General features: G+C 42.3%; 1 protein-coding gene across 1 annotated transcript in view; it reads left to right on the top strand.

Moving 5' to 3' along the window:
* Positions 1–13,486, top strand: part of SNTB1 (syntrophin beta 1) — a 113,096-nt gene that overhangs the window by 71,488 nt on the left and 28,122 nt on the right. The window lies entirely within an intron of this gene.

The raw sequence follows: 13,486 nt of genomic DNA, 5'->3' as shown, positions 1-13,486 counted from the left end.
GAATTGTGCCTAGAAATAATTCCCATCCATCTACTGCCTGGGCAGCTGTTCAGAGCATCTCTGCCCCTCCAGCTGGGGTGTGTAGAAAAATGGCCACTGTGTACACACTGCCCTTTCACCCTGTGCATCCAGCAAAGATGTGGAAAACTGACTGTAAATGCCCTGAAAAAAAATACTGTATGTTTTATCTCTTTTTGGGATTTTGTAGATGAAAATATGGAAGCCACAGGCAGAGGTGCCTTATTTCTATCTAGTGTCCTTTAAGAAGGCACACCATTAGTTTTTAGCAAAACGTGCTTCGCTCTATACCACTTGCAGTGACGCAAAGATTGCAAAGACTTTCAGCAGATTTTGTATTTTTTTCTGTCCCTCCCTCTAAGCTCACAGAGTGGGGACAACAGCACAACTCTTTGGCTGCTGTAGAAAATGTAAAAGTTTGGGGGAATAATTTGGGATTAAAACATTGAAGCATTAGTAAGTAAATTTTAGCAGTATTAAACTATGCAGCCACGGGATCTTTAATCTTGTTTTCCTTTTTGTATATCTCTAAACTTATAAAAAGCTGAACATAAGAGGCTTCTTCTGTTGCAAAATCCTTTCCTCTGAAAGGGTAACTGCTCTGTAGCAGATCACATAGATCTCATAATATTCACAGATCATCTTAAGTGGAAACATGGCTTCTGGTTTATGAATTTCCTCTTCTTACAGTTACTACACAATATCCCATTCACATGCTTCTCTCTTTCTCCTTTTTTTTTCTTTTTTCTTTTTCCCCCTATGGGCTGAAATCTTATTTTGTGTTACTCATTATGGACCATTTTGAGGTCTGTCTAAATTTAGTGGTGAAACTTGGTTTGCCTTTGTTAAGGGTCAGGCTGTGGCTCTGTGCATGTTCCAGTGTATTTATGGTGGCTGTTACCAAGAATTAGACATGAGAGATTTGCAGTGACATTGTTACTCAAAAGGCAGCTTGGTTTTTTTCACTAAAAACCATCCAGAACTGTGCAGTAGTAACTGGGGTCAAAAGCTCCCACCCTTCTCTCATGTTGGAGTCATGCTGAAAAGTAGAGAAAATCCCTACATATGGCAAAAAGTGATGTGAAATTCCTTTTATTTTGCCACTGAGCTGTGGGCAGTAAAGCGTGCATGAAAGAATGATAACCTGCATATACTGTATATATGCCAGCTGTTTCTATGCTGTTTCAGAGGAGGTGCTCAAGTCAGCTGGGTGAGGTGCTGACCACAGATGCTCCTTGTGCGAAACCTCTTTGTTAGTGGGAAGAAATTAAATTCTGCAGTGATTTGTGGAAGTGCACTGTGAATACCAGTGTGGTTGTTTGATCCTGCCTGGATGCCAGGTGCCCACCAAAGCCACTCTATCACTCCCCCTCTTCAGCTGGACGGGGGAGAGAAAATAAAACAAAAGGCATATGAGTTGAGATTAGGGCAGGGAAAGATAATTCACCAATTACAATCATGGGCTAAACAGACTCAACTTGGGGAAAAATTAATTGAATTTATTACCAAACAAACCAGAGTAGGGTAATGAGAAAATAAAACCAAATCTTAAAAAACCTTTCCCCTGCCCCTGCCTTCCTCCCTTACTTGTGATTTTTCTCTACCTTCCTCCCCTCCCTGTGGCACAAGTGGATGGGAATGGGGTTGTGGTTAGTTCATCACACCTTGTCCCTGCTGCTCCTTCCTCCCCAGGTGAGGACTCCTCACACTCCTCCCATGCTCCAGGGTGGGGTCCCTCCCACAGGAGCCAGTCCTCCATGAACTTGTCCAACGTGAGTCCTTCCCATGGCAGCAGTTCCTCACAAACTGCTGCAGCATAGATCCCCTGCAGCGTCACAGGTCCTGCCAGCAAACCTGCTCCAGGGTGGGCACCTCTCTCCACAGGACCACCAGTCCTGCCTGGAGCCAGCTCCAGCATGGGCTTCCCACAGGGTCACAAAAGCATCTTAGACAGCTTTTATGGCATCATATTATATTACTCACATAGCATATCCTTAAAGTGAATTCTCAGCAAAATGGAAAGACTGTGAGCTGAATTCCTCTGCTTGTTTGGGGAATGCAAAATGTAATCCCATAGAAATTTCACTGTAATTTGCTGTGATTACTCTCTGCTTCAATTAAGCTGTTTCCTGGTTTGATATTTTTTATATGACTCTGCTCTAAACTTAGCTCTAAACTTCAACCTTCATGATACTACAAAAATAGATTCATTAGGGGAGCCTCCCTCAGGTGGGTAACATTAAAATAAATAATAGGTTATCTAAGATACTAAGCCATTGCATGCTAACAGGATTCTACCACCTTAACTGAACTTCCCTGTGAAGAAAGCACTAAACTTGTGGTCTTCAACCTGAAACTTCCATCTTGCAAGTCCACCTTCAGGTTCTTGGTGGGCACTGAGGGTCTGTCTGACGGTAAATAGAGAGCTCTGCATCACTTTAAGAAAGCAAATGTTCACTGTGGCCTTCTTATAGGCAAGGAGGAAAACAGCCAGAAGCAATCATTAGAGATGCCATATTCCCTCTTTTATTAAGGAAGTAGCCTTGTCCTGACCTTGGCCTTATGAGGAAGGTTTCTAAAGCTGAGCAAGGATTAGGGAGTTGTATTAGTCACCAGCGTCCTAAAACTTCTCTGTAACTAAGAGAAATACCAAGTACTGGTTTGTAATGAAGTGTGTGCACTCCTCATCACTTTGTGTTTCCTGTATTTGTCTTTTCACTTCAGCAAGACCTGTGCATTTAGCAGTTGTGCAAAGCATGAGGGAATAGTTACATGTGTGTTTTAATCCTTCTAGGTTTTGTCTTTTTATAATGCTCCCTGTAAAGATACTTTTAACAACCAAATAAAAGAAAAGAATTAGTAATGTCATCTAAATTGAGGAATTTTTCCAAGTGTGTATTGTTTCTGTTTCTGTTCCTTCCAGGAATGCTTTCAATCCTTGTAGAAATGTCCTCTCTAGCTTCCCCCCCCCTCCCCCCCCCCCCATTTTTAATACTTCTGCACATTTCATGACTTACAGAGGAGCTGAAACGGGCATCGCTGCTCTTCTCCTTACAGTTACCCATCTACCACTGAGTTGCTTTGTGAGGAGCAAGTTCTGCTCTTGAACTGAAGAGCTAAAACACTGAGGAAATGGTGGTTTATTTTATCACTCTGTAACGTCTGCTCCAGTAGACCAAAATATCATTGGCAAAAGCTTTATCAAAATTTTTTCTTCTTTAATGCAAACACAAAAAGGTGTTCTGGCAAAAGGGGTTTTGCAAAGGTAGCTTTTGCCAATTCAGCAGTCAGCCAGCCACACAAAAGTATGACTGGCTTCAGGGGCAGCTGAAACTGTAGCCAGGCGCCAGCATCAAGCTGGGTCAGTTAAGAAAAAAAAAACCCAAAACTAAATGAAACCCTGAGCTGTGCATCTCTCTGGCCTCGCTGTGCCAGTGACACTTTTCATGTGGGCTTGGAAGAAAGAAAAAGCGTTTCTGCAGCCAGAGACTGTTCTCCTTTCCGGATGTCAAATGTCTTACAGGCAGTGGACTTCTTAAAATTATCTCAAAGCTCCTTTGAGAAACTTAAAAATAGGAATTGCAGCAAGTTGTCTTTTAGAATGTTAATTTTTGAAGCTGCAGAAAAAGGGACCTTACAGGCTTTTCTCACTAGTTCTTACCCCAGCACTCGGTTCCTGTTCATGTTGCTCTGCCTGTGCAGGGCGAGGGTGTTGCTGCTCCCACAAATCTGGTGTGGGTTTCAGAGGGAAGAAAAGACCTGAGGGGAAATAACCAAAGCAGCATGGTGAACCAGTTGTTTTTCAGCTCCTGACACTATCTCTGAAATGAAAAGTGTGTTAATATATTCCAGGCTGTTCAGTCTCCTCAAACCTTAGATAACCATATCATTGTGTTAGTGCTGAAGTGCAAGGCATGTCACAGCAGAGTGATCTTCGGTATTGAGCTGTATATTGCAGTATTACATTTATCTCCCTGCTCTCACTCTAATTCAGAGGAGCTAGTGATAACAGGAAAATTGTGAGATGTGCAAGCTGTCCAAACAAGATTTAGGCAAATGACATGAGAGTGTATTTGAGGTTATTTTTTTTCCCCAGTATGAAATGCTTGCCATTTCCTTAGGAAGCATGTTCACAGGCTAGCAAAATAAGTAGACAGCAACAGAGCCATGTTCTTATTCTCATCACAGAGAAATGATTTTTCAAAGAAATGGAGATCTTTAGTTTAAAAGTTTTATATCATTTCCAAATTGTAAAAGTGAGCTTAAAATGTCTTTACATGAGAAAACCACCAGCCCACCACATAGCTAAAACATGTTGCCATTATTTAACATTATGTATCTGATGTTATCTGATCTTATTTATTTATATATGACTTCAATCACCTTCCCATGGAGCACAACATCTGCTAGGCAGCATTTTAAAAAATGTGGCACGGCCATGTCTGTGGTTGCAGCTGCCACTGTTCCCCTTAACACTCTCAGCTCTTCCATCGTGGTGGTGGCAGTTCTGGTAGAAAAGTCATTACTTTTGGAGGGACACCATTAATTTTCTGAAGGTTTTGTGACACAGGCAAATCGCAGTGCAAGATGAGTAGTGAGACCTGTTTGCAAGGAGGAGGGGATTGGGAAGCTGCTGCTTCATTAGACAGTGTGTCACTGTTTCTCTATGGTGGCTGCCTTGTCAGGCTGCACAGTCTGAACCAGCAGCATTTTTAGGAATGAAATCCAGGTTATACTGATCCCCAGGTGTCTCTTCTGTGTCTGGAAAATACCTGTGCATGTTTAGGCTGAGCATACAGCAAGCTTTGGGTTGTACTGCGTGTTAACCCAGTACAAATCATTATATGGTTTCATCAGATAAATAAACTGCTGGAAAAATGGGTGTTTGCTAAAAAAACTATTACTGAAATGCCTAACTCATTTGCAAGGAAATTACAGACAAATTTGGAAATACTACCCACCTATAATGTCCAGGAAGAAGAGGAAGGCAATTTGGTCCTGGTCTCTTGATTTTTGTGGCTCAAGAAGGATGCAATTTCTCATATTGATAATATAGATCTGGTAATAATCTTAAAATTGATCTGACCTTTTAGAGATTACACATACCTCAAATGGAAAACCTTCTCTGTGTCCTAAATTAGAAACTGCACTTTTAAATACGAGCTAATGACTTGCTGTGGAGCACTTATATCCAAATGAAGAATCCTGCTTTTGCCCTGTGTCACTTAACCTTGCAGCTTATTAATTCTGCAACTTACTTGTTTGCTTTGTAAAGCACCAGAACAGAGTTGTTAATTACATTAACAGTCTTCATTATCTGGAATAACGATCAGCCTGTTTAGGAAAGACGTAAACCTGAAATAGCATGAAGAGTAGTTTCCTCTCCAAGCTTCAGCGAGGTTCCTCCACAAGCCACTTTTACCAGCAGTGACATCGGTCTCTCCTTGCTTTAGGTGCCTTCAGTAAATGGCTATATTACGGAAAACTCAGGCTGAAAACAGCCTTTTCATTCACTGTACTGTTTTAAAGGCTTTGACAGTCTTTAACACACCTGCTGTTTCTTCCCATGCCAGTGAGAGACGAGCAAATAATAAAATGAAGTGCTCGTTGCAAGGGGACTGGAAAGAAGAATAGGTATAAGTAAATAATGAAAAATTATGAGAATATGATGGTAAATGTATGAAGGACCTGAAATTGAAAGTCTGTATTTCTGCAGTACGGTTGGTTGTTGTAGAGAAGGAAAACCCCTCTGTCAGATAATTATAGAGCACAGTTAGATAGTGAGTGAGCACTGTTGTGCCTGTGGCAGCCTTCAGGTATTAAATTATTCCTGCAGAAGTTGAGCTGCAGTGTGAACTGGGCCCTGCATATCCCCTTGCCCTTCCTGTGAGGGCTGCATTAGTTCTGGTCAGATCCCAGCAGAGGTAATCACATTCTTCCCGCTGTCCCTCTGCCTCAGCTTTGATCTGACTCTCCTTGCAGATGACTTAACTTTCTCCATAAAATACAGTATATGTCTATTGCTATTCCTATGAACCCCAGGAATGATGAGAAAGGTCCTTTTTATAGTCATCCCTCCCCAGAGTTTTATTTAACTTCTCCCTCCCTGCACCAAGAGGAATTCTGAGCTCAAGATGTGGCTGCTGCTCTGTCAGCTGTGCCTGCACAGGCAGGGGGACACCAACCACAGGCAGGATCCTCATGTCTCTGCTGACAGGGACCTCCACAGATGTCTGGTCAGCAAACCCAGGGCAGGGTTTGAGGGGGGAAATGATGGGCTGTAGCTTGAAAGGAGGGAGAGGATGTTGAAAGGAAATGGGGAGTTCAGTGCCTTCCTGAGCTGTTTCTCTTTGTTTCTCCAACATATCAGGGTGGTGGCTGTGGGACCACATGCCAGTGTGGTCCAGAGCACATCCTGATGTGGTTCTGAGCACTGGCTACTTTGCACAGTGTGTCTGCCACAGCATGAATACTTAACTCTTTGTTCTAGATAAACCAGACTGGAACTGCTGTTTGTCTAGGTTGGACTTTGCTTGACAAGGAGCTTTCTAGATTTTAGTAGATGAGGTATTTTCTTCCTAGATCTTGCTAAATTTTCAGGATGTTGGGCCTTTCCATCTTTTGCCTTGGCAGCTGCAGTTGATCTGTCCAAAAGAGTCCAGCTCCCCTCGTGCATGTGCTGGGCCATTTTACCTTTTAGGGCTTCACAGGTTTGAAAGCCTGTGTTTGAACATCTTTGCAGGACAGTTCAGTTGAAAAAAAAACCCCAGCAAAGATACAGGTGTGATGTGAAAGAAGGCTTTGATCCCCTTCCTTCAGAAGCTGAGAAAAGGATTCCTTTTTTTCTCTCAGTCTCTGACAGAAAATATTGCAAGAAAGACAGTGAAGGAATTGGAGACAGTGATGCTCTTTGGTTTTCAAATGTGATTTAAATGCAACATGAACCTCCTTTATAAAACACATTGCATACGAAGCAGAGACATCTACTGAACCCATATCCAGCACTGCTGTCAGTGGGGAGTGGAGGGTGGCCTTCCTAATTATTTTAAGCGCTTAAGTGCCAAAACAACTGATCTGCTTCTGCCCCAGTGTGTTTCTTCCTCCCCTCACTGATGCAAGTAGGGTGCCAGCAGTGGTGGGTTAGGAAACGGAAACACCTGTTCTTGCCCAGCTGTGGGATGCAGGGTGGGAGAAACCAGACCAGCACAATGTTTGAGGAAGGTGTGGAGCTCATCCTGGGCATTTGGAGATGCTGTGGAGTGGTTATTCAGGGTGAGGAAGCTGCCATTCAGGCAATGTTTTGGGGCAAACTCAGCTGGAACAAAGAGCAAGGCAAATGCAGTCTGAGCAATAGGAAAGCTGTGAGCACTGATCCCACTGACTGCACTGACCCGAGCAGCCCTGGGACACCCTTCAGCCCTTGGATCCCACTTCTATGGGACAAGCAGACCTATGCTTACATCCCCAGGGCTGATCCACCCTGAGTACACATCTGTGCAATGTGGGGTGCTGGCAAATTCTGTTTTGCAAGAACTATGCCCTTGCACTCTGTCTGTTTGCTCATTCGTCTGCATTTTTCTGCTTACAGGCTGCATGTTAGAAGCTTGAAAAGAGAGGGATTGTCAATCTTACAGAATCCTGGATTTTTCAGGCATTAAGTTCCCATCAAGCTGCATTTTCTGTTCAAAGTTACCTGGTTCTCATTTTCTGGTTTTGTCTCCTGAAGTTAAAAATCACCTTCAGGGAAATGGAGGGGCCCACTAGGGGAGTGTTGACCTTCAGGCTTTGCCCAGTATGAATTCTTCTCACCCCAGTCATCGTTTCTTTGTTTTTTTCCTAGCATAACAATACTCCTATTTCAGCTTTTTGATTAATGACAGGAATAAATAGATCAGAAAGCAGCAGAATTTGTCATAAAAAAAACTTCTTTGCTCTGCAGCCCTTCTTTTCCCTCCAGGTCCCTCAGCTCATCTCCAGAGAAAACTTCTGGCAAAAGTAGAGCTATTCTTAGTAAAAATACCCTAATTTAGAGGGGAACATTTGGATTTTTTCCTCTCTTTTTGCATATTATTGCCCCATCATGGTCACCCAGTCAGCTTGCAGTCAGAGGAGTGCTATCTCTACCCACAAGTGCTTTTAGGACAGATGAGCTGGTTAATGTTGGAGGGCTGTTGTGGAAGAACAGAGTATCACTGCTGGTACAAGCAGGAGCCATACACGTCTTGAAAGCTGTTTTGCCAAAAAACTGTTAACAGAGAAAAATAAACAGATTTTCTAAATATATCTTGAGGAGAAGTTGTGTACTCTGTTGGAAAGAGGGATTGACCTTCAGAAGAATAAGAGAGTTTTTGAAAAACAGTGAAGATGGAAGTTATATGTGCTACAATTTTCAGCATGGCAAGACAGTCACTCAGTGCCGCCTCTACAAATCCAGTTCAGTTCTAATGCTCAACCTCTGTAATAAGTTCCTAAGGCTGCTAATGCCAGCCTTTTTACCTTGCTATTGAATCCTGTAAAAATAAAATTATACCCCATAACATCATGAGAGCCCTTAACAAAAATGTGCCATTAGACAATTATATTGCAACACAGCAACTCTGTAGACTGCAGGGAAGTATTTCTCATCCAGTCTAATTGTTGTATCAATAGTATTTTCAACACCCTTGGTTACTGAGGAAGAAAGAACATGCTGATACCATATGTAAAATAGCATATTTTGAAGTTCTTATTTCAGGGCCTGACTGTGGTAAAAGTGCTTGAGTATGAGTGAAATCCTTGTAAGAACTGTACTTGAAACAAATCCACAATTGAAAAGGTTTCATGTATCATTCCTCTTCTCTCTCCCACTCTTAAATTAATTATTGTTTTATTTTAGTTATTTTAAGATGGGAAATGTCTTGACAAGGGAGTTTTAACATTAAAAAAATAGTGCTGATAAAAAAAAATCTTTTTATTCCCTTTCCCCCAGATTCTTCTGTTCTGAAGATTTATTTTTGCCTGCAGAATTATCCTCTCTTCTTAAGTGGACAGTAATTGATAGTGCACATCACGATAATTAGTCTAACGAGTCTCCTAAATTCCAAGCCCCACAGCTATCTTTAAGCTTCACATTGTCTTTACTGTAACGTAAATAAAAGCTTTAGAGAAGTACTGGGAAAAAAATTTGATCGTGCAGGAGCCTCTTGTCCTCTCCTAGGGGTTACCTCTACTCATTTTTAATGAGGCCCATATTAGTTGTCATTTGTACCTTCCCTGATGAATAGTTTGGAAGAAAAGCTTTCTCCGTGCACAGCGGAATTTGTGCCAAGTTGCTGACCTTTGCTTTTGGTGAGACCTCATTTGAGTCTTAGTCCCAAGCCCAAACATATTGTTGGATCAATCATGTTGATTTTTGGCTCAGATAGTAATGCAGGGCTAATGAGTTGTACTGTGTACACATTAACCTCAGACCCGGCAGCGCTCACGGCAGGTTCGGAGCAGAACGCGCCGGGGCTGCAGGAAAGGCATTCAGTGCTGGCAGCTTAATAGAAGCAGACAATTAAAAACAGTAGAGCAGTATCACAGGTTCACTGCTTGTGGGATGTAGGATTTAATCAAAGCTGGAAAAACAAACTGCCTTCTGTTCTGTTTGGGAAAAAAAAAATGCCTCAGTACCATAAAGGTGCTTTATGAACTGTGAAATAGAGAGGAAAGCCTGAATGTTTAAGCAGTAAGACAATGATTCTACTACCAAAAGGGAATCAGCTTTGGGGAACAGCCTTTGAATAACATTAGATTTAACCTTGTTAGATCTTACAATCTAATGGCCATAATGGTGTTGCAAGGAATTTGGGAGAATTGATGTATTTTTTTTTATTAGTAGATACCTTATTTAGCAATACTTTAGCAAATTTCTCCTTTATTCATAAGTAAAATTCCTAAGACCAATTGTTGAATTACCACAGCCAGCATCCCTGGCTTTGAAAGAAGCTGTTTCTGATCATTTCCAAAAGCAACACGTCACTCAAAGGACAAGATTTTGACCTCATTTTACAGTTGTAAAACTAGGGAGAGACAGTATTTTGCTCATCATCCTTATGGAGAGATAGACAAAAATCCCAACATGCACTATATCCTTCTACTGACTGTTTTCCGCACTTGAAGAATTAGGAAAGGAAGGAAGAATTACTCAATGACTACTAAGAAAGCAACATTTTCAATTTTAATGTAAGCTCTAAACAACCACATGTAAGGGACAGAGAAATAGAGACAGAATAAATTTGATTTCTGCAGATCACATATAGTTTTCTGTCCTCCTCTTTATGCAATGAAAACTGATCAATAAGGCTGAAAGACTGTTACTGCTTCAAATAGCAAATTCAGTGAAATCAAATGGAAAAACCCAAAGTACACAGAGATCCATCCAATCTTTGGTGTTCACATTAGACTTTGGATGCAAGATAGGAAACAGCTGAAAGGGACAGGGGGAGAAGGGGGTAGGGGTATCCAAAATGGGATGTGCTAGAAGAGCTAAATTCTCTCCAGGTATGATAAGCTGTCCCATCCTGCATTGTTGTGGCATTGTTGGAAGGGCATGCTGGTTTGTACAGTGAGCCAGTTCAATGGTCAGGGTACAAAAAGGGGGTCTGGAGCCAAAGTGTATGTCTGGGTGTATGTCTGAAGGACATATGCTTGGGGGTTTGGACCTTCTGCTCTTAATGTAGTGACACTGCTGTTGAAGACAAATGGACTTGCCAAAGGTTTTCTCAGATGTTTCTGGATTCCCTGAGTTTCAGGTGCTCCTGCAGTATCAGTAGCCCTGCTGGAAGGAAGCACCTGGGTTTTAATCACTAACTATTAGCTGCAGTGAAGATTCCTGAAACTGTGTGAACACATTATTCTTGGAGATTTTTTTGTTTATACATTTCTGCTGAGCAAATGCTGCTGTGCAAACATCCATTTGTTGATCTTGTGCTGAAAATAGTTGCAGACATTAGCCAGAGTAGCTGCCGATGTGTAGCGTGGCTAAAGCTGCTTTTTTGTACTTCATGCTGGAAATGCCAGTGATGTTTATGGAAATGGCTCTAAAAGGTTCCCTTTGAGGAGAAGCCTGCTACAGGAATAGAAGCATACCTATTTGTTTGTGGAATGAAAAGCTTGTACATTATTATGAAAGAAAATAGTTTATGGTGTTGTCTCTGGCTTCTGTCACTCTGGAAAGTTGAATGCAGGGCTCTTCAGGTGGGGGAATACATTACAACTTTATGTTTAAACACACACATGTATTCATTCCACACAAAAATGCTTATTATTGCTATGTTCTTTGGATCTCTGAATCACAGGGTCAAGGAAAATATTAATGTTCTCCCACATAAAATTTCAAGAGAGAGGTTTAATTCTGCTTGCCCAAAACTGCAGGCATATGTTACCAAGGCAAAGGCAAATGGAATAAATGGAAGAAGCTGGAGGTGTTGCAAAGAGGAGCAGAGTGGAGAGGAGTTGCACAGTTTCTATGGGGTAGCGTGGGAACCTTTTATGTGATGTTTTTGTCTGGTTTTGTGGATTTTGGGAAGATTGGCTGTTGAGGATGAGCTGACTAGCTCTTGGATTCTTCCTTCGCTGTTGCAAGAGTTTGAAATGAGAAGGAGAGCAGCACTGATTTTGGGGGTCCTTGTTGTGGCTAATAACATAATACTAATAATTATGTTAGTATGAGAGTTCCTAGGGTATAGCCAACGCTGGAATGCCATGGCGTGAGATTGCAGCAGAAATAGTACCAACAGGGGCAGGCCCTGCTCCAAACCCTAACCATCTGAGTAGGCAAGAAGAGGAAGAAGGAAACATGGGACCACACATCTGGTGTGTCTCTGCTGAGATTTTTGTTCCTCTGGGACATAAGCCAAATGGATGAGTGCAGAAAGACCATTAGAGCTGGGGAAAAGGGAAGAGTGGGACAGCACTGGAAGGGATTGGAAGATGAATCTGAGCTACAAGAGCCTGGAGGAAGGTGACAGTGGAAGGAGCAGCTCATCATTGAACTGCAAAGAGCTCTGGGTGCAGACAAGTATACAAAATGAGTGGGTTGGAAGGTATTGGAATCTTCTCTACTGGCAAGAATAAGACCAGCCTTCTCTGAACCTTTCATAGGCACATAAGATTAACTCTTCACAGCTGCAAGAAGACCTCAAAGAGAGGAATTTTACTTCCTCTCTCTTATTTTCCTTCAGATTGGACAGAGTTTGCACTCATCAAATGTCATGTACATCATCAGCTTCCATTAGCCCGGATACATCAAGTAAACTTCAGTCTCTAGCCTCTTCAAATAACTTCAAACAGCTGCTTGGATATTTGCAAGCAGAAGGAATGGGTTGTGGTTACAGGATCACATTCAAGTGAGTGAACAATTCTGAAACACAGTGGCAAGGAGGCAACCACTAACTGATAATGGTTACACACCTGTAGCCCTGTGTGGACCTGCAAAGGGGTTCACAGTTTTGGAAACAATAGCACTACAGGCTGCTCTGCTAAAAAGTGAAATACAAGAATACCAGCCTCAGAGGTAACAGAGATCTCAGACTGTGTCCTGGGTTGAGGTGTATTCTATTACCATCCTCATGAGCTGTGGAAATCAGGTGGGGCAGTGTTTCCTTGCCTCCTCCCCCCAGACTATCTTGCTGTTAATGGCCCATCATTGTCCTGCTGCATGACTCAGAGATAACTCCCTCCAGACTATCTTCTGTTAATGAGCCTAATCAACACTTGGCCTCATGACTCATCACCCCATTGTGAGATGCTCCGCCCAGAGGGAGGAACCAAGCATCCCATCGTGGATATAATCTGGGACTCTGAACACCAGAGACACTCTTTCCACTGGATTTTCAGAGGGCAGAAGCTACACAGTCACCACTGGACTTTCTGAGGAAGAGCAGACCCCTTCTACCACAGGATCACCACTTCAGAGGACTGCTACCACCACCCTGCCTAACAGGGACTCAGGTTGTATCTTGATTCTGTCAGTGTTTTCTTTTACTTTCTTTTCCTTTCCTTTAATTTCCATTAAATTGTTATTCTGACTTGGTGCCTCCCACTGGTTTGTTTTCAAACTAGCACAGACTGCTTTTCTTCTAGGGAAGCAAATAGCCACCATGTTGCCTTGTGTCAGCCCCAGAGATTATCGGCTTAGTGCCCAGGATTCAACAGCAGCAAAGGTTATGTGCACTTGCAGATAACAACAAATGAAGTTTGCTCCAGATCTTTCTCTTCCCCTTCTGTCACTCTGCAGCTCAGCCTCAGCATTCCCCCTCACTGACTGCCCCTTCCTCTGATGCTGGCTGGGCTATCCATGACTGCTCTCTGAGGATGTACTTTCGAATAAATGGTGCTTTTAAAGGGGTTCTACTTATATGCATGAAAATGTTGTAATACCTAGCCTGATTTCCATCTGGCATAATTTAGGAGTAAATCTATTGACGTCAGTAGAACTGAAAAA

The sequence above is a fragment of the Aphelocoma coerulescens genome, chromosome 2, assembly GCF_041296385.1.
Source record: "Aphelocoma coerulescens isolate FSJ_1873_10779 chromosome 2, UR_Acoe_1.0, whole genome shotgun sequence".
NCBI lineage: Eukaryota > Metazoa > Chordata > Aves > Passeriformes > Corvidae > Aphelocoma > Aphelocoma coerulescens.
This window is presented reverse-complemented; position numbering and strand designations above follow the sequence as displayed.